This window comes from Macaca fascicularis, chromosome 3 (assembly GCF_037993035.2).
Source record: "Macaca fascicularis isolate 582-1 chromosome 3, T2T-MFA8v1.1".
Taxonomy (NCBI): domain Eukaryota; kingdom Metazoa; phylum Chordata; class Mammalia; order Primates; family Cercopithecidae; genus Macaca; species Macaca fascicularis.
This window is the reverse complement of record NC_088377.1, coordinates 149,030,342-149,049,986: the sequence shown is the minus strand read 5'-3', so window position 1 is coordinate 149,049,986 and position 19,645 is coordinate 149,030,342. Positions and strand designations below refer to the sequence as shown.

Genomic DNA, 19,645 nt, shown 5'->3' with positions numbered 1-19,645 from the left:
TGAGCCAACTGGGAGGGGTGTGATCTGAAACCTGTGGTTCCTGTTTCCCCACAGGGAAGACATATGGCTTGGGGCAGTTTTGAGTACAAGGTCTGGAACTTAGCTGGATGCTGCCACTGGGGAACTGTGGGTGTGAGATCTGCCTTGCCAAGTATGCAGGGAGCTGGGTGGGGTTTACTATCACCTGTTACTTCCCACTCCCTACATAAAATTCTCTGTGCAGCAGAGGCAGTTAATACACCTCTCTGGAACATTACCCCAGTGCCCAGAGAAACCTCCCTCGAACTCCCAGAGAAACCTCCCTGGAACTCCTGCCCAGGGGCTGCTGCTTGCCCCACTTGTGGAGAGTCAGAGCAGGGACTTGGCTGACCTAGCCCCCACCAGGCTTTACCCCTCCAGCCACCCTGGTAGTTTAACACAAAGGACAGAAACTTTTGGGAGCTTTATGGCCCTGCCCATCCCTGAGAAACCAGAGCACCGCCCCTGGGTAACATAAGGCCAACACAATACCACTGCTACTACTGCAGCTGGTGCTCTTTTGCACACGTCATTTCCTGACTGGAGGCCAACTAACACAGTCCATTACATCATCTCCAGGTAGAATAACACTGCACCCAGGAAGGAGAAAACTTGTGCATGACCTCAGCTATCACCATTGCCCGTACTACCCTGGCTAACTAGGAGGTCCTCAATCTGTCCACATAACCTTTGCATTATGACTACAACCATCATTTGAGAAAGCCAACACATTAAGACTATCCATAATCAAGGAGTCTCAGTCTGTGTCACTTTCCTGCCACCCCCATCAGAGCTGGTGCTGGTATCCACTGCTGGGAGACTTGAGGACAGGCCATATCTCTAGATTCCTTGCAGGCATTCCCAGCACCAGCGTGGAGTATGGCAGCCACACTGCGCATCTAGACCCAGAGGAAAAGCAGCATTCACAGTGGTCTGGTCCTTAGGGACACCTGCTCCTAGGGGAAGGGAGAGTGTACCACATCAGGGGACCACCCATGGCACAAAAGAACCCAGGCTGCAGGCCTTGAGTCCCAGATCTTTCCACTGGTGGGAAGTTTCTTTCAGAAGAGATATAGTTGCCGTGCTGGGCTCAGCAAGAAAAGTCTGCAGCTCTGCCCCAACAGTCAGGCAGCCCTGGTGCTTGTGAATAGTCTTAGAGAAGAGGACTTCCTTTCCCCCTCATTCACCACTGCAGACACAGATGGAGCTTTTCCCATGGGAGCTTGCCATAGGTGTACCTATAGACAACCTCTCTGAAACACTTCAGGGTGACTGCATCCCCACAGGAGGAGCACTCTCCAAGTGTAGGACTGCATGAGAGGCAGAGTCACAATTCCTCTCCACTTGGAACATCAACATTCCTGCAGATGAATTTTCTGCCGGCCTGATAAGGGAGCTAAGGTGGCTCCAGTCCTTCCCTCTGATAAGACCTCAGTGTGTTTCACTGAGAGCTTCCTCAGCCACTTCTGTCAAGGCTGGGACCTTTGCCCACCATTGGGTACTGCATTTATCCACCTGCTTTAGCCATAGGTGGTTTTTACCTGTGGACATCTCCTGTTTTGTTCTGAAGCCTAAAATATTCAATCTAGTAAGTAAAATGCTGGGGAAAAAATAAATAAAAAAGCACACATCACAGGGGAATGAGATTAAGCATCAAGAGACTTCTACCATTTCAACCCTATAAGAGACAGTCAGCTTGCTCACATGACCAATATATTGCTACTACAACCAGCAGCAGAGAAAGCTATCATACAAAGACTCTTTATAACCAAGGAACTAAGAGTTTATCCCCCCAAGAACTGAATTTGGCTACAATAAGCTATAAACATTAAAATCACATCCTTATGGGGGGAAAAAAGAAATTTAAAAAGCATAATCAAATCAAAAATAAAATTCAAGAATAATCAGAAGAAATAGTCTATCCAAATGAGAAGGAACCAGAAAGGTAATTCTGGTAATATGATAAAACAGGATTCTGTAACACCCCCAGAAGATCACACTAGCCCTCCAACAATGAATCCAAACTAAGATGAACTCTTTGAAATACCGGATAATGAATTCAAAATATTGATTATTAAGCTACTCCAAGAGATACTAGAGAAAGGTGAAAACCAACATAGAGAAGTTTAAAAAAAAATTCAGGATGTAAATGTAGAATTTTCTAAAGAGATAGATGTCAGCAATGATAACAGTTAACAATGAAATCAAGATGAAAATTTAAAAATTCATAATTAATAGTGACACAAGTTATGAAAACCTCTGAGATACAACTAAAGCAGTGCTATGGGGAAAGTGTATAGCACTAAATGCCTACATCAAAAAGTCTGAAAGAACACAAATTGACAGCCTAGTGTCACACCTGAAGGAACTAAAGAAACAAGAACAAACTGAACCCAAAGATAGCAGAAGAAAAGGAAATGACAACGATCAGAGCAGAACTAAATGAAATTGAAATAACAACAGCAGCAAAAAACCTGTCAGAAGCTATCAGAACTTCTGGAAATGAAAGGCTCTCATAAGGCATTACAAAATACAGTGGAAGGTTTCAACAATGTACTGGAACAAGTAGAAGAAAGAATTTCAGAGCTCGAATAATAAGGTTTTTGAATTAGCCCAATCAGTCAAAAACAAAGAAGAGTCAAAAGAAATGAGCAGAGTCTCCAAGAAATATGGGATTATGTAAAACCGCCAAACCTAAGAACAATTGGTATTACTGAGGGAGAAGAGAAAGCAAAAAGTCTAGGAAATTTATTTGAGGGAATAATTGAGGAAAACTTTCCTGATTTTGCTAGAGATTTAGATATCCAAATATGGGAAGCTCAGAGAAATCCTGTCAAAGTCATTGTAAAAAGGTCATCACCAAGGCATATAGTCATCAGCCCATCCAAAGTCAAAATGAGGGAAAGAATTCTAAGAGCAATGAAACAAAAGCATCAGGTAACCTATAAAGGAAAACCTGTCAGACTAATAGCAGACTCCTTGGCGGAAGCCTTACAAGCCAAAAGGAATTGGGAGTCCTATCTTTAGCCTCCTTAAACAGAATAACTGTCAGCCAAGAGTTTTGTATCTAACAAAACTAAATTTCATAAATGAAGGAGAAATAAAGTATTTTCAGACAAGTAAATATTGAGGGAATTTGTTACTGCCAGACCAGCCATACAAGAAATGTTAAAATGAGTTCTAAATCTTGAAACAGGAGCTTGATATGCACCCAATTAAAACCCCTTGAAAGCGTATAGGCCCTCGCAGGGCCTAAAATCAACACTGCCAAAAAAAACCCAAAATATCAGCCGGGCACGGTGGCTCACACTTGTAATCCCAGCACTTTGGGAGGCCGAAGCAGGCGGATCACGAGTTCAAGAGATCGAGACCATCCTGGCCAACAGGGTGAAACCCCGTCTCTACTAAAAACACAAAAATTAGCTGGGCATGTTGGTATGTGCCTATAATTTCAGTTACTCGGGAGGCTGAGGCAGTAGAATTGCTTGAACCCAGGAGGTGGAGGTTGCAGTGAGCTGAGATTGTGCTGCTGCATTCCAGCCTGGTGACAGAGTGAAACTCTGTCTCAAAAAATAAAAAAAAAATAAAAATAAAAAATTACCTGGGTAACAATTAACATGATGAATGGAACAGTACCTCACATCTCAATATTAACGTTGAATGTAAATGGCCTAAATGCTCCACTTAAAAGATACAGATTGGCAGAATGGATTAAAAAAAAATCACAAACCAAATATTTACTGTCTTCAAGAGACCTGCCTAACATAATACTCAAGGCAAAGGGGTGGAAAAAATATTGCACACAAATGGAAACCAAAAGTAAGCGGGAGTAGCTATTCTTATATCAAACAGACTTTAAAGCAACAACATTAAAAAAAAAAGACAGTGTTGTTTTATAATGATAAAAGGATCAATCCAACAAGAAGATACTACAATCCTAAGTTTATATGCAACTAACACTGCAGCTCCCCAGATTCATAAAAACAATTACTACTTGATCTAAGAAATAAGACAGACAGCAACACAGTAATAGTGGGGGACTTTATTACTCCACTGACAGCACTAGACAGATCATTGAGACAGAAAATCGACAAAGAAACAACTTAAACTACACTAATAGACCTAACAGATATTTACAGAGCATTATGCCCAAGAACTGCAGAATATACATTCTTCTCATCAGCATAAGGAACATTCTGCCTATATGATAGGCCACAAAACAAGTCTCAATAAATTAAAAAAATATCAGAATCATATCAGATATCCTTTCAGACCACAGTGGAATTAAACTAGAGATCAACTACAAAAGGAACCCCCCCAAACTATAAAAATACATGGAAGTTAAACAATCTGCTCCTGAAAGATTTTGGGTTAACAATGAAATCAAGATAGAAATTTGAAAACTCATAACTAATAGTGACACAAGTTATCAAAACCTTTGGGATACAACCAAAGCAGTGCGATGAGGTAAGTTTATAGCACTAACTGCCTACATCAAAAAGTCTGAAAGATCACATGTTGACAATCTAATGTCACTAGAAACTAGTGAAACAAGAACAAACAGAGAAACTAAAAGTAGAGAAACAAGAACAAACTGAACCCAAAGCTAGCACAAGAAAAAGAAAGAACAAAGATGAGAGCAGAACTAAATGCGATTGAAACAAACAGAAACCATGCAAAAGGTAAATGAAACAAAAAGCTGGTTCTTTGAGAGAGAAACAAAATGGATAGAGCATTAGCTAGATGAACCAAAAAAAAAAAAAAAAAAAAGAAGATTCAAATAAGATAGATCAATTAGAAATGAAAGTGGAGACATTACAACCAGTGCCACAGAACGCAATAGATCATTTGAAGCTACTGTTAACACCTCTATGCGTATCAACTAGAAAACCTTGAGGAAATGGATAAATTCCTGGAAACATACAACCCTCCTAGATTAAATCAGGAAGAAATAGAAACCCTGAGCAGACCAATAACAAGCAGCAAGATTGAATCAGTAATAAAAAAAAAATTGCCAACAAAGAAAAAGCCCAGGGCTACATAGATTCACAGCTGAATTCTACCGGATATTCAAAGATGAACTGGTACCAATCCTACTGCAACTATTCCAAAAGATTGAGAGAGAGGGAATCTTCCCGGAATCGTTCTATGAAGCCAGTATCACCCTGATACCAAAACTCAGAAAGGACATAACAAAAAAGGAAAAGTATAGAGTAATATCCCTAATGAACATAGATGCAAAAAATTTCAACAAAATACTAGCTAACCAAATCCAACATCACATCAAAAAGATAATGCATGGTGATCGAGTGGGTTTTATTCCAGGGATTCAGGGGTGATTTAACATATGCAAGTCAATAAATGTGATATATCACTTAAACAGAATTATAAATGAAAACTACATGATCATCTCAATAGATGCAGAAAAAGCATCTGGTGAAATCCAGCAACCTTTTATGATAAAAACCCTCAACAAACTAGGCATAGAGGGGATTTCCCTCAAATTAATAAAAGCCATATATGACAAACCCACAGCTGACATCATACTGAATGGGAAAAGTTGAAAGCCTTCCCCCTGAGAACTGGAACAAGACAAGGATGCCCACTTTGATCACTTCTATTCAACATACTACTGGAAGTGCTAGTCCTAGTCAGAGCAGTCAGGCAAGAGAAAGAAGTAAAGGGCATCCAAATTGGAAAAGGAAGTGAAACTATCACTGTTCACTGATGATATCATTGTATATGTAAAAAACCCTAAATACTGCTCCAGAAGACTCCTAGATTTGATAAACAAGTAAAGTCTCAGGTTACAAAATGTACACAAATCAGTAGCACTGCTGCACACCAACAACGACCAAGCTGAGAATCAAATCAAGAACTTAGCCCCTTTTGCATCTGCAAAAAAGATAAAATACTAGGAATATACTTAACCAAGGGGGTGAAAGATCTCTACAAGGTGAACTACAAACAAATGGAAACACATCCCATGTTCATAGATTGGAAGAATCAATATTGTGAAAATAACCATACTGCCCAAAGCAATATACATAATTAGTGCAATTCCCCATCAAAATACCAACATTGTTTTTCACCAAATGGGAAAAAAAAAAATCCTAAAATTCATGTGGAACCAAAAAGAGCCCAAATAACCAAAGCAATCCTTAGCAAAAAGAACACATCTGGAAGCTTCATCTTACTGGACTCTTAGTTGTACCACAAGGCTATAGTTACCGAAACAGCATGGTTCTGGTATAAAAGTAGGTACATAGAACCAATGAAACAGAATAGAGAACTCAGAAATAAAGCCAAATACTTAGAAGCAAGTGATCTTCAACAAAGCATACAAAATAATAAATTGGGGAAAGGACACCCTATTAAAAGGTGCTGAGAAAACTGGCTAGCCACATGTAGAAGAATGAAACTGTATCCCTCTCACTTTATACAAAAATCAACTCAAGATGGATCAAAGACTTAAATCTAAGACCCAAAGCCATACAAATCCTAGAAGAAAATCTAGGAAAAACTCTTCTAGATGTTGGCCTAGACAAAAAATTCATGACTAAAATCCCAAAAGCAAATGCAACAAAAATAAATAAATGGGACCTGGTTAAATAACTTCTCTACAGCAAAAGAAATAATCATCAAAATAAACAGACAATCCACAGAATGGGAGAAAATATTTGTAAACTGTGCATCTGACAAAGAACTAACAGAATCTACAAGGAACTCAAATCAGCAAGAAAAATAAATAATCCCACTAAAAAGTAGGCAAATGACATGAATAGACATTTCTCAAAAGAAGATACACAAATGACCGAGAAACGTGAAAAAATGTTCAACATCCCTAATCGTTAGGACAATGCAAATTAAAATCACAATGAGATACCAGCCTACTCCTGCTAGAATGGCCATTATTAGAAAGTCAAAAACCAATAGCTGCTGGTGTGGATGCGGTAAAAGGGGAATGCTTATATGCTGCTGGTGGGAATATAAATTAATACAACCTCTATGGAAAACAGTATGGAGATTCCTTAAAGAACTAAAAGTAGATCTACCATTCAATCCAGCAGTCCCACTACTGGGTATCTATCCAAAGGAAAAGAAGTCATTATATGAAAAAGACACATGCCCACGTATCTTTATTGCAGACCAATTCACAATTGCAAAGATATGGAACCCACCTAAATGCCCATTGACCAATGAGTGAATAAAGATAACGTGGTATATATATATATATATCCACACATACACACACACACACACACCATGTAGTACTACTCAGCCATAAAAAGGAATGAAGTAATGTGTTTTGCAGTAATATGGATTAAGCTGGAGGCCGTTATTCTAAGTGAGATACCTCAGGAATGGAGAACTAAATGTCAAGTGTTCTCATTGGAAGTGGGAGCTAATCTAAGTATACGCAAAGAGTTAGTGATAAAATGGAATTTGGAGATTCAGAAGAGGAAGGGTATTGAGGGTATGGGATAAAAAACTGCATATTAGATACAAAGTACACTACTTGGGTGATAGGTGTACTAAAATCTCAGAATTCATCACTATATAATTTATGTAATCAAAACCCCTTGTACTCCAAAAGCTATTGAAATAAAAATCAAAAGAAAAAAAATACCATTAAACTGTTTCTAGTTTTCGATTAGGTTTCCCTTTATTGTAAGTCTGAAGTGACTTGTTTCTTAAATGCATTGAAATTTTTTTTGTGACAACTTCTTCAGAGTTAATGTGTAATGTATGTGTATATATCTACAGTGTAATGACAGATTATAAACATTTTCAGTTTGTACATTTGATTTAAATGGTCTCTAAATTGCTTACATATGTGACTGGGTTCAGCCACCACCAGATGGGGGTGATGTTGTGCTCAAATCCAAATGGCCAGAAAGGCTTATGCTTATACATACGGGTTTGTATGTGGTAGAGATAAGCATATAGAAATTATACACACATGCATACAAACCTTTTTTTAAACTAATTGATGTTGCTAAAATTTATATTTAACAGATAATACCCATACCATATTTATGAGTCTATTAGTTCTTTTATCATACAGTGTAAATCCTTTAGGGTAACATCTAGACAAAAACAAGGAGCTCTTTTACTGTAAACATTAGTATGTTTTTCATACATTTCAAAGTTGAAAGGATTTCTAGGTATGTGTTCTGTTTCATATGGTTGTTTAATAATGTTCATGGAAGCTCTGTATTTTACCTTACTATCACCCCTTGCTGGAACACTTCTAACAGTTTGAGAACAATTTATTTAGCTTAAGGTACTTCAAATTAGTAAAGTATCAAAGTTTTTTATTTCTTGATTCTAAGGGATTTTCTTTTTCATTTGGATGCTTACGCCCAGAGTTCTCAAGTTCTTTTCCCTTCTAGTATATATTACTAATAATGTTAATTCAAAAAAAATGTGTCTTAATCTAAACAAAGTGCCTCAGAACTACAGGCTTATTCTGTTGTTGACTGTTCCTTTAAAATTATGCTAGCTTTCTTCTTAATGAATGACAGCTTTGGGTCTCTAAGTTTAATATTGTACAGGAAAGTTAGGTGGGTTGTTCTACTTTTCATTGCCAAGATAATGTATTCCTTTATATATAGAAAAGCCAGTAACAATGTGAAACAGTTTTTATCAGTCTTTGTTTTAGTAAATACGGTAAATTAAGATTGCTAAAGGCTGTTAGAAGGGTTGAATGTAAATTTATGATTGTAGGTGTACCTGTAGAATTTTATACTTTCATATTGTATAAACAATAGGGCAGGGAGGCATGATCTTCTGAGAAACATATTCAGTAGAATAGCTTGCGGTTTTATTCTTTCTTTTTTTTTTTTTTTTTTTTTTTTTTGAGGTGGAGTCTCACTCTATCGCCTAGGTTGGAGTGCAGTGGTGCGATCTCGGCTCACTGCAAGCTCTGCCTCCTGGGTTCATGCCATTCTCCTGCCTCAGCCTCCTGAGTAGCTGGGGCTACAGGCACCCGCCACCATGCCCGGCTAATGTTTTGTATTTTTAGTGGAGATGGGGTTTCACCGTGTTAGCCAGGATGGTCTCGATCTCCTGACCTCATGATCAGCCTGCCTCGGCCTCCCAAAGTGCTGGGATTACAGGCGTGAGCCATTGCGCCCAGCCTATTCATTTGTTTTAACTTCTGTGTTAGAGACTTGAAATCTCTTTTGATGAATCAGAAATGTGCCCTTCTTTTAATATCGTATCCAAAAGGAAGATAATGCTGACAGTTTTATTATTATAACTAGGAATATATCCTGTTGCCAGTGGTGATAATCTATATTGTTTCCATATTAATTATATTAAAACTAAAGTTATTTCACTGTTGAAAAAATCCTGAAATTATTATATCTGGTAAACCATTCTCTAAAATCCCATCAGTTTATACTATGTAACTAAAAAATTAGATATCTAGGGATATATCTTATGGTGAATTTATTTTCGTGGGCACATCAAGAAGGCATGATCCTCAGAATGAGGTAGTACACAGAGATTTATGAAATTGTTTCTATAGCAGTTACAGAGATTAGTAACAACTGCTTTGAAAAAAAAAAATCTGTATCTAATTTATATGGTCTGGGTCTCTGGAAGTTTAGTTGTTCACTTCTCAAGTTTATCCAGAGTTGCTTCTTGAGGAGAATGCAGAATTTGTCAGCAAAAGTTCCTGAAGACCTCCTTTACGTGTTCCAGGAAAGAACAATTGGATAGAATCTTATTTTTCAAAACAGGATGCCAACTCTTACATCTTAAATTGGTTTCCAAAGCACGTGGATCTATATTTAGTGTAGCATACATTACTGATTAACTTCCCAGTTCCTTTCTTTCCATTCTTTCTTTTTGGCAGGGTCTCAGTTTGGTTGAGTACTCTTCTTCCTGATAATATCTTTGGGCTCAAGGAAGGGACCACTTAATTTCTCCAGTGTTTAAATCCTGATTGGTCATGATAGTTTCATTCCTTTACGTAATGGTTTAAACATGGACATGAGACCTCATCTGGGCTCAGGAGGCTTGAGAAGAAGTGAGCTGCGGGATATTTTAGAAAGGTTTTCTTTGCAAAAAAAAGTAGATGCAAAGGAGGAATTAGAGCTGGAGATTAGATACTATCCCTACTTCTAAACTTTGAAATAGAGATACACTCTTCGCCTATTTGCACTGAATGAACAGACTCCAGTTCCCTCTTTAACATTCCATTCTGTCATCTCATTTAAAAAATTTCAGGCTAGGCATGGTAGCTCACACCACCCAGCACTTCGGGAGGCCCGAGGCAGCCTGATCACTTGAGGTCAGGAGTTCGAGACCAGCCTGGCCAACATGATGAAACCCCATCTCTACTGAAAATACAAAAAAATTAGCTGGACATAGTGACACACACCTGTAATCCTAGCTTCTCAGGAGGCTGAGGCAGGAGAATGGAGTGACCCTGGGAGGCGGAGGTTGTAGTGAGCCAAGACTGCGCCACTGCACTCCAGCCTGCACAACAGAGCGAGACTCCGTTTCAAAAAAAAAGAAATTTTACTCGTCTTCCCTTTGTTTTTTAAAGTTTTCTGGATAGGTTAATAGGAATACTTTACATTAGTGTGGTGTTTTTATTTTTTAAATTTTAGAATGGTAAGAACACTTAACATGAGATCTACCCTCTTAACAGATTTTTAAATGTATAATATGGTATTGTTATCTATAGCACGGTGTTGAACAGCAGATCTCTAGAACTTACTTATCTTGCTTTACTAAAATTTTATGCCCATTGATTAACAACTCCTCATTTCTTCCTCTCCCCCAGCCCCTGGCAGCCACAATTCCATTATTTGCTTCTATGCATTTGTCTATTTTAGACAGCTTATGCCAGTGGAATCATGCAGTATTTGTCCTTCTGTGACTGGCTTATTTTACTAAGCATAATAGCCATAAGGTTCATCCACATTGTTGCATATTGCAGGATTTCTTTCTTGTTTAAGTCAGAATAATATTCTGTTCTATCACATTTAAAAAATCCAGTCATCAGCTGGTGGACATTTAGGTTATTTCTGTATTTTGGCTGTTGTAAATAGTGCTGCTGTGAACATGAGAGCACAGATACCTCTTCAGGATCCTATTTCAGTTATTTTGGATAAAAACCCAGAAGTGTGAGACTCCTGGATCATGTAGTAATTCTGTTTTCAATTTCTTTGAGGAATCACCATACTGTTTTCTATAGGGGTTGTACAATTTTGCATTCCCACTAACAGTATGAAAGGATTCCAATTTCTCCGTAACCTCACCAGCACGTGTCTTGTTTTTTGTTGTTTTTGCTTGTTTGTTTGTTTGTTTTTATAATAACCATTCTAATGGATGTGGGGTGGTATCTCACTGTGGTTTCGATTTGCATTATTCTAATGACTGGTGATATTAATGATCTTTTTATATACTTGTTGGCTGTTTGTATGTATTCTTTGGAGAAACGTCTATTCAAGTCCTTAGCTCATTTTTAATTGGGTTTTTATTTTTGCTATTGAGTTGTAAAGTCCCTTATACATTTTGGAAATTAACCCTTTATCAGATACATGGTTTGTGAATATTTTCTCCCATCTTCTTGTTTCCTTTGCTGTGCAGAACCTCTTTAGTTTCATGTAGTGCCAGTTGTCTGTTTTTTGCATTTGGTGTCTGTGTTTTTGGTCACATCTGTGAAATCATTGCCAAGACCAGTGGTACAGAGTTTTTCCTCACGTGTCGTTCTAGGAGTTTTACAGTTTCAGGTCTAACAGGTAAGTCGTTAATGCATTCTGAGTTGATTTTTGTGTATGGTGTAAGATAAGGGTCCAGTTTCATTCCCTTGCATTTGTATATCTGGTTTTCTTTGTATTTGTTGAAGAGACTGTCATTACCTCCTTGTGTATTCATGGCACCCTTGTTACACATTGGTTTATCATACATGCATGAATTTATTTCTGGACTCTGTTGCATCAGTTTGTCTTTCTTTTTGCCAGTACCATACTATTTAATTATTATAACTGTGTGTGTGTGTGTGTGTGTGTGTGTGTATATCTATATCTATATCTATATAAAAAAAGAAGTATGATGATTCTAGTTATGTTATTGTTTCTCAGAATTCTTTTGACTATTCAGGGTCTTCTGTGGTTCCATATGAATTTTAGATTTTTTTCCTATTTCTCTAAAAAATGCCATTGGGTTTTAGATAGGGATTGCATTGAATCTATAGCCCACTTTGATTAGTAGGGAAATTTTAACGGTATTCAGTCGTCTAATCTATGAACATTAGAAGTATTTCCATTTGTTTGTCTTCTTTAGTTCTTTAGTTTCTTTTATCAGTGTTTTGTAGTTTTGAATATGCAGGTCTTTCACTTTCTTAGTTAAGTCTATTCCTAGTATTTTATTCTTTGGATGCAATTGTAAATGAGATTGTTTTCTTAATATCTTTTTCATATAGATTGTTATTGGTACATAGGAATGAAACTGATTTTTGTATGTTGATTTTGTATTCTGCAACTTCACTGAATTTTTTTATGTTAATAGTTTTTTGGTGGGGTCTTTATGCATTTCTGTAAATATTAGATCATGTTATCTGCAAACAGGGACAGTTTTACTACTTTCCTTTTGATTTGAATGTCTTTTATTTCTTTTTCTTAGTTAATTGCTCTGGCTAGGATTTCCAACACTATAGAAGTGTTGGTGGAGCAGGTGCAGGCTAATACTTGTTTGTCTTTTGTTTTGTAGAGACAGGGCCTTGCTTTGCCATTCAGGCTGGAGTGCAGTGGCAGTGGTGCAGTCATATCTCATTATAACCTCAAACTCCTGGGCTCAAGTGAGCCTCTTGCCTTAGCCTCTTGAATGGCTGGGACACAGGCATGCCACCATGCCTGGCTAATTTTTAATTTTTATTTGGTGGAGATGTAGTCTTGCTGTGTTGTCCAGGCTGGTCTTGAACTCCTAGGCTCAAGTGATTCTCCTGCATTTACCTCCAGAAGTGCTGGCATTATAAGTGTGAGCCACTGTGTCTGGCCTTGTCTTTTTGATCTTAGGGAAAAAGCTTTCAGTCTTTCACAACTGAGTATTTTGTTAGTTGTGTGTTCTTCATATATGACCTTTATTGTGTTGAGGAAGTTTTTCTTTTATTTCTAATTTATTAAATGTTTTTATCATGAAATGGTATTGAGTTTGGTCAAATGCTTTTTCTGCATCGGTTGAAATGGTCATGTGTTTTTTTCCTTTCATCCTATTAATGTGGTGTATTATATTGATTGATTTTTTTTTTTTTTTTTTTTTTGAGACAGAGTCTGGCTCTATTGCCCAGGCTGGAATTCAGTAACATGATCTCAGCTTACTGCAACCTCCACCTCCTGGGTTCAAGGAGTTCTCATGCCTCAGCCTCCCAAGTAGCTGGGATTATAGGTGCATGCCATCATACCCAGCTAATTTTTGTGTTTTTAGTAGAGATGGGGTTTCTCCGTGTTGGCTGGGCTGGCCTCCAACTCCTGACCTCAAGTGATCTACCCGCCTTAGCCTCCGAAAGTGCTGGGATTACAGGCGTGAGCCACCGTGCCCAGTCTGTTGATTAATTTTTGTATGTTGAACTACTCTTGTATTCCAGAGATAGATCCTAGTTGTTCATGATGTATGATCCCTTTAATACGCAGCTGAATTTGGTTTGCTAGTATATTGTTGAGGATTTTTTAATCTGTATTTATACAGGATATTGGACTGTTGTTTTCTTGTAGTGTCTTTGACTTTGGTGTCAGGCAAATGCTGGCCCTAACTCATGACTGAGTTAGGAAGCATTCCCTTCTCTTTAAATTTTGGAAAGAGTTGTAGAAGTATTGATATTTACTCTTTAAATATTTGGTCCAGCTGGGTGTGGTGACATGTGACTGTAATAATCTCAGCTACTCAGGAGGCTAAGGTGGGAGGATCATTTGAGCTCAGGAGTTTGAGATCAGCCTGGGCAAAATAGCGAGACCTTGTCTCTTAAAAAAAAAAATGAATAAATGAATGAAAAAAAGAACAAAAATAAATTAAAAAATGAAATAAAGTACTTGGCCAAACTCACCAGTGAAGTTATCTGGTCTGGGATTTCCTTTCTTGGAATTTTCTGCTTTCTTTTATGTTAATAAGATACTTTTGTGTCTTCTATTTTATTTTGTTTGTGTACTTTTTAGCTATATACTTGTACTATTTTTCTAAGAATTACACTGGGGATTGCAACATGCATCTTTAATTACTACAGTCTACTTAGTGTTGAATTACTTCAGGTGAAATAGTAGCTGCTTTGAAGTCTTTGCTAAGTCCCACATATTAGCCCACTCTGAGTCAATTTCTATTGACTTTTTTTTTTCCTTTTCATGCTTATGGATCATCTTACCTCATTTATTTGCATGTGAAATAAATTTTGGTTGAAAACTAGACATTATGGATAGTACATTTTATTGATTCTAGATCCTGTTATGTTCTCTGAGTATCGCTCATGATGTTTTTGCTCTAGCCTGTAGAACAAATTTAACTTGTCTGGTCTTATACTGTACATTATTTTTCCCTGTATTGTGTAGTTGCTGGTTTCGCTCAGTTCTTTAATCTTACAGCTGCCACTTTGAGAATGTAGTACCCTATGGTTTTCCCTGTACCTTTGTAGTTAGCCATCACCAAGGATTCTGGCAAAGTTCGTACTAAAATTATGGCCCTTACCTCTTTTTCCTTTGTGTGTTTCTTCCCTGTCCTTTCAGTTGCTCTGCTAGCCATGAGCTCAGTCCTTTGACATTGCAAGTTAGTAAGGCCCCAGCTTTCTGCCATTATAGCTGTGCACTGTTTGGGGAATGCTATCAGTCTGAAAAAGCAGCAAACTCACTCATCTCACACATCTTTTAAGGGTAGATTCCTCTCTGACTTTAGATTGCTTTTTTCTCCAAATCCCCATTGGATCTCTCCCACGCATATGTAATTTAATGGTAAGGCAGGGATTTGATCTTGCTCCTGTGGCTTTCAGGATTCCACCCCTCAACCTCTTGTCCCCAGCTTTATATTAAATAACTACTCTGCCTGCCCTGATTCCTATTCTCTGCCGTCTCCAGAATGTAAGTCTGTATCTATGGGATTTGGAATGGGAGTTGTGGTAGTGAGTGCCATTAGGCAAAAATGACCAGACTTGCAATTCTTACCCATTGCAATTTCTATAATTAAAAGTAAATCTTTCTTTGGTATATTTCTGCCTTTAGTTATTTCTGTCACCTTCAAGTGCAGTATTCATCGTTTAATGATGGGGATATGTTCTGAGAAATGTGTCTTTAGGCGATTCATCTTTGTGTACTTACACAAACCTAGATGATGTAGCCTACTACACACCTAGGCTATATGGTATATCCTATTGCTTCCAGGCTACAAACCTGGACAGCATGTTGATGTATTGAATATTATAGGCAGTTGTAACACAGTGGTACTTGTGTACTTAAACATATCTGAACATAGAGAAGGTAATATATTGTGCTAGTTACTATGGCTGTGACATCATAGGCAATAGGAAATTTTCAGCTCCATTATAATCTTATGAGACCACTAACTAAAGCATCATTATGTGGCACATGACTATGGTGTGTTTTTAAAAATGCTTTATGTAGATTTAGAGCTTATCTGCTGGAAACTATGCATGACCAGTTCACTCTGCCATTAGTGGAAGCTAGATGAAACTAATTTGTATTTTCCTGTTTCTCATAGGTACTCAAAGACTGTAAAATTGGATATGCATTGTAAATTTAAATCACTTTGATAACAGTCTATGTAGGTTGAGAGCTTATGCGTTATTTTTAGTTTGAAATAAGAGGTAATATTAAATATAAACTTAAATTTTATGTATATAAAATTTCTGTATTCCCAAAGAACAAATGGATATAATAATGTCGTCAAGTATCTTTACTTTGGTTTTTGGGGTCTATTGCTATTAAATTACTTGTTTTTTGAAAAGATGATACATCTTGTGGAAATTTTTAATAAATACTCAAATTAGTTACATGTTATTGTTTTTCTAGCTATTTAACAGTTTATTTTCTAAGGCACATCTCTGCCTTATTTAGAAGAACAGCAGAAAAACTATGCCAATAGAAGTTGTTCTTTCTTTTTGTCAAAACTAACTCGAAGTAGCAACACCTTTTTCATAGTCTTTGAATATATTTAATATAGGGATTCTAAGAGATTCTAGATGTTGCATGTGTTGAACTCATGGGTCTTGTCACTGATTTAAGTTTGGTGTTGCTTCTATGACAAGAACAATATTGTGCTTTCTAGAAGATACCATCTAAGCCTGTGTCTTCTAATGTGACTTTAGCCTTGTGGTAACATTATTTAGGGATTGAGATTTGTGGGACACAGAGGCAGGTAAGCAAAGAGAGAGGAGTCTAAAATTATAAATAAGTTCTATTTTACAATAAGAAATTTAATTTATTCAGCCATAGGTTATTTTCACATATTTAGATATTCTTTGATTTCAAGAGAAGTAAGGGCTTAGTGATAATAGCTATTCTAATTGATGGATTTACTCATAGTGGTAATATTTAATGATACAATTGCTCAGTATTTTGAACTCTAATGCTTTTGATCCTAACAGCTTTTGAGGCTAAAGGATAGTATCTTACTCTGTTTTGTACTGCTGTAACAGAATACTACAGATTGAGTAATTTATAAAGAACAAAAATGTTGTATCTCACAGTTCTGGAGGCAGGAAAGTCCAAGATCAAGTTGTTGCCATTCGATGTGGGCCTTCATGCTGCCTCCTCATGTGGCGGAAGGTACAAGGGCAAGAGAGATGAACTCTGTGTTCCTATGTGGGATAAGAGCAGAAGTGAGAGAACCCATTCCTGCAAACCCTTTTTATAGCAGCATTGCTATATGTGTACATAAGGTGGAGCCTATATGAGCTAAACATCTCCCAAAAGGCCCCACCTCCCAACACTGTTGCATTGGGGATTAAACTTTCAGCATATGAATTTTGGGGGACACATTCAGACCACAGCAGATCATGACATGTTCTGTGGTGTTTTTTCTGACTTCAAATCAGTGCAGCTCAACAAGTATGGCACTATAGGCAGAATAATGGTCCTCCAAAGAGTCCATGTTTTAATCCTTGGAGCCTGTGAATATGTTACCTTACATTGCAAAAGGGTCTTGGCAGATATGATTAAGATTATAGGCTTTGAGAGGGGGAGATTATTCTGGATTGGAAGACGAAGGCAGAAGAGTGGGTGGGATGATGGAAGAAGAGACAGGAAAGATTTGAAGCATGAGAAGTACTTGATTTGCCATCGTTGGCTTTGAAGATGAAAGAAGGAGATCATAAGCCAAGGTATGTAGATGTCTTCTAGAAGCTGGGAACTGTCCTTAGTTGATAGCCTGCAAGGAAACAGGGTCCTCAGTCCCACAACCATAAATAAGGACTTCAATTCTGCCAGCAACCTAAAGGACCAGGGAAACAGATTCTCCCCAATGGCCTCCGGAAGGGATTACAGCGATGCAAACATCTTGGTTTTAGCCTATTGTGACCTGTTTTGAACTTTACCTTCAAAGCTATAAGATAATAAATTTGTGCTTTTTAAGCCTCTGGGTTTGTGGTAATTTTTTACAGTAGCAATAAGAAACTAATACATGCAGCGTTTGTACTATGTCAGTTACATGGAAAGAGGACTGTTTGTTTTGGAGGAAGAAGAATGATCTTTGAAGTTATTCTCTAGAAAGACATTAGAGTTAAAGCGAAGTAAACTACACACACACACACGCACACACACACACGCACACACGCACACACACACATGTGCACACACACACTATCTATTACTGTTGTTTTTTTTTTTTACTATGTCCTGACTGTCCTGACAGAAAAGTGTCAGAATTATAAGACTTTGTTTTGGGAGAAACTAGATATTTTTTTATACACAGGTACAAAATATTAACTGATGATTTAAAATAAACAGCTATAATTGGATATTGCTTATAAAATATCTTTTATACGTGTCCATCTGTTTATGTGCCTGTTTTAGAATTATGCAGATTAATGAATTTCATTCTTAGTCTTTGGGATGCTTACAGGATATTATCACAGATCTGACTACAGGTGTAGGGTGAGTCTATTTATGAGTCGTAGTTATTTAATTTCTAACAGAAGAATATATTTAGTCAAGATTTTAGTACAGTGAGCAGGAGATTTCTCATGGAATTTTCTATTGAGGCTAGTTCTTCAAAATCATGTTTGTTTTGCATTGTGTTGTGAGGAATCCTTGTGATTTGGATGAAAGGAATGTTGAGCTGTTTCACTTTGGTCTCCTAATTTTGCTTCATTGAGAGTGGTTTGCTCTTATCTTGTTTATAAATATGAGTTTTGTAAACTATTTTATTTGGAAAAGAAAAAGTTCCTTTGCTAAAAGGACTTTGAAAATGGAAGCCATATTTTTTCCTGGGAGAAGTAATAGAACATTCATTGGCAGCTGTAGGGTATGAGCCTTCACTTGGGAAAAGACTTGAGGAAGAATGGCATCTTAGGACAAAATGGAGAGCATGAATGGTTAACATATGTATCAACAGTCTATGTGGAGTAAGAGAGTGAGGGGGATAAAATGGTGTTTTATTGGGATGTGCTGTATGATAACCCACATCCTCCAGCTTTGTCTAGTTACTCTTCAGGGATGGAAGAGTACCCAGGATATTGATCTCTTTGGAAGATAAAGAAGCAAAGTAATCTCTGCTTGGTCTTTTCCATTAATGCCAAGTTGTGATAATTGCAGGACAGAAGGTAGAGGATAGAGAGAAGGTATTTTGTTTGTATGCTGTTGTTTTTGATGAAGTTTGAGGATATTGAAGAATAACCACCTAATTAATTGATTTGGAGACTTTCTACCTAAAACTAAGTACGAAATTGATATTTTAAAGTGAGTTAAATGGTAGCAACAACATTAAAAACTGCAAAGGATTAGTTAGGAAGACTTCTACTGAGGATAAATGATTTTGAATAAATCTTGTTGAATGGGCATATGGAGACTAGTTATTTTAACATAATAATGAGAACAACACTGTATTCATAAACTTTTTTCCATCAAAATAATACTTTATTAATACTTTAGAGGCTTTATAACATCATAAAGTGATACCATAAACTATTATAATCATTTCTGCTATATAATTTGTGATTAAGAGACAAGAAAGAATAGGCTTTGAAACCATTTAGATCTTGGTTTAAATCCCATTTCCATCCCTGTTTCTAACTGTGAATTACCAGAAGTTAACTTCTCACTCAGGTTTCGGAGGACTGTTAGGAAGTAGTAACAAGCCAGAGTAGATTTCCTTTGACCCTGCCCAGTATATAGTAGGTCTTCAAAATACTGCTTTCCTTCTGTTTTCTTTCTTTAGAAATATAACTAAAGAACAAATTCATGTGATATTTTGATGATCATTTGGAGCATACATCATAATTTGTGATTGTGTGTTCTGCTTCTGTGTGCTCAAAAATACTGTTCCCCATCTCCCATTACATCATGTAATGCTTTTCTTGAAAAAAAAAAAAAAGAAAAAGATGGTATTTTGTACACACATTTCTCATGCATATTTTTCTAGGAACAAGATATTGGAGTATTACTGTAAAGAT

The 19,645-nt window shown here is 37.1% G+C and overlaps 2 protein-coding genes across 5 annotated transcripts in view; one reads left to right on the top strand and one right to left on the bottom strand.

The window, feature by feature from the left end:
* The window catches only part of COG5 (component of oligomeric golgi complex 5), a 364,064-nt gene that overhangs the window by 52,701 nt on the left and 291,718 nt on the right, over positions 1 to 19,645 (top strand). The window lies entirely within an intron of this gene.
* GPR22 (G protein-coupled receptor 22) overlaps positions 1 to 19,645 on the bottom strand; it is a 91,341-nt gene that overhangs the window by 51,602 nt on the left and 20,094 nt on the right. Inside the window, exon 3 of the transcript XR_012432784.1 lies at positions 16,722 to 16,834. The gene's annotated coding sequence lies outside the window, so the exon portion shown is untranslated. The remainder of the gene's footprint in view (positions 1 to 16,721; positions 16,835 to 19,645) is intronic.